Here is a 2,420-nt window from a genome sequence, read left to right as displayed (position 1 = left end):
CTACAACCTTGGCATGTCTCTACTGGCACCACTGGACGCTGGTATGGGCAGCACTTTCCCGCATGGAAAAGAAGCTCAGCAGGCAGCTGCCAGGCTCCATGGCTGGTTGGCTTTGGCTTTGAGGCTGCCTTTCCAGTTGCAGGCATGCAGTCAGCTTCTTTTTTATTGGTAGCTTTGCATGCACAATAAATAAAACCTATAATAGAAAACCACTAAATAGAATTTTTTCTTCTCCCTAGTATCAGGAGTGATAGCTTTAACACCATGCTCATGGCTCCCTCCGTTTTACATGCTGCAACTAATGAGTTTCTCGGCACAAAGGTCTCTTGTGGTGAATGTTTTTTCCCAGGTCCCACCAACTCTGGGGCCAACTCAGCTCCACTCACAGACAGAAACATCCAAAAACCTCCTTCCAAAGAGCTTTTTCTGTGATGTCTCAAAATACATTTTGCAGTCTCCTGGACTCTGCAGCAGTGTTTGGAAATGAGCTGCTGATGCAAATCCAGCCTGTTGGTGCTCAGATCTTCTCCCTGTGTCCTTGCATAAGATGACAGCAGACAGAGGGCCTGAATGAAGTCCACCCAGGGGATATGTCCATCTTGTTTTTTCGTCTATGTGTTGTTCTTCCCTTCATTCTTACTCCAACTTATTTATGCCGAGTCTCATTTTAGACACATCCAATCCAAAACCTGTGTGGTGACCCTGAAGGATGGAAGGCGTAAAATCTGGAGCCATGGAGTTCACCCAGAAAAGGTGGACACCAGCCCCTTAAGCAAGAAAATAAAACTTTCTAGTAGGGTGTAGCAACAACAGCTTTCTTGTGAAGAGCTGCCACAAGGCAAGGAAGGCGTGTTAGTGGGCTTTCCCAGGTTGTTACATGCATATTAGTGAGCTAATCCTTGGGATGGATGGACACCCAGTTTTCAGACAGGCAGAGCAAATTCCAGAGAGGTTAAGCGGGTTTGTCAGAGGCCGTGCACCAAGCAGCTGCAGAGCTGGGAGTTTACCCCCAGGCCTCCTGGCTCACACCACACTGCTGTTCCCTCCAGACCATGCTCCCCTGTTTCCTCTTTCCATTCCCTTTTCCACGTCCCTCCTGAGGAGGAGGCTTTACCAATGGAGCTGTTCGTTCCTTGCAGAGCCCCATGAAATCTGTGACGAGGAAAGTCTTGCCTCTGTGGTTTGGAAAGAGACACCCGCTGGGGATGCTGCAGCTGTCCGGTGTCCTCGCAATGCCACTGGTAAGGATGACTGCATGCCTTGGCCGGGGAGCTGGCCCACCCTCAGGTTATCCTTCATCTTTTGCCTCCTAGATGAGGAGAACCTGGTTGTGGGAGGACAGGACAAGCAAATGGACTTCCCTCCCTTCACTCAGAGCTAAATTAACTCTCTCTAGGTTTCTGTGGTCCTTCACTGTTTAACAAGAACGTCTTGGTTCATACTGGAGAATCTGAGGTGGTCACCCATCCACCTACTGCCTAGTCCTGGGCCAGCTTTGCAATTAAGGGTTACTGTGATATGTTCTCCCCATTATCTACAAATAGCTCTGCAGAAGCAGGTAGGGCTTCATTAGAGTCCTCTAGACTTGGGCGTCATATTTCTCTCCACTGCCCATAAAAGAAGCTAGTATCTGAAAGTAGGAAATCTGAATTGCATTGTCCACTTGCACTTAGGTGCTTTCCTCTATTTCTTAGAAACCATAGCAGCTCTCTAAACATATCTTCAGGTGCTCAAATTGATGGCCTGACCATGGTGGTGTGATGTGATAGCATCTGGGCATCCAGGTGTTATCTGTTGTGACTGTGGCCACATGTTCCCCAAGGAGTGGAAAGCAGTGCAGAGAAGGCTCTAGGAGACGTGCTGGTGGTGGAGCTTGTCCTCAGCTGGATGTTCCTCACTCCCAGGCAGGAACAGAAATGGGGGCAGCAGTGTCAGCAATGAACGTAAAATTTTTATTTAGTTTGAGTGGGGTTGTTGAATACAGACAAACCCTGCAGCTCTCTTTGACTCACACAGCCTGGGACAGTCAGTGTCATCCCAACTGCTAGCCTAGAAGAAGGGCTGTATCCATAGCAAGGTCACTGAATCATTTAGCAGTAGCAATGGGATTGTGGATCCAGCAAAGCCTGCTCCTCAGAGACTCTCCAAATGGCTGCATAATTGCTTGGGCAAGGTAATCCCTCTCCCCTTCCTCCCCGCTGATATGTCTGTTCCTCTGCATCGCCAAGGCGTGTGATTACCACTGCAAAACTCACTGTAGACTGAAGCTGAGGAAAGGCCTGGGGGAGGACTGCCAGCAGCTTTCAGAGTTTTTCAGCTGATGCAAAGATGGTGCTGTTGGATATTTATTCTCCTTGAGACTGTGTAGGCAGCACAAGCCACTGTGGCTGGGTTTGTTACAAGTACCAGACCACGCCACC

The 2,420-nt window shown here is 48.9% G+C and overlaps 1 protein-coding gene across 1 annotated transcript in view; it reads left to right on the top strand.

Annotated features, from left to right (window-relative positions):
* BAI1 (brain-specific angiogenesis inhibitor 1) overlaps positions 1-2,420 on the top strand; it is a 205,496-nt gene that overhangs the window by 69,420 nt on the left and 133,656 nt on the right. The window lies entirely within an intron of this gene.

This window comes from Pygoscelis adeliae, unplaced genomic scaffold, assembly GCF_000699105.1.
Source record: "Pygoscelis adeliae isolate BGI_AS28 unplaced genomic scaffold, ASM69910v1 Scaffold38, whole genome shotgun sequence".
NCBI classification, from domain to species: domain Eukaryota; kingdom Metazoa; phylum Chordata; class Aves; order Sphenisciformes; family Spheniscidae; genus Pygoscelis; species Pygoscelis adeliae.
Note: the sequence above shows the minus strand (reverse complement) of the source record. Positions and strands in the feature narration are given on the sequence as shown.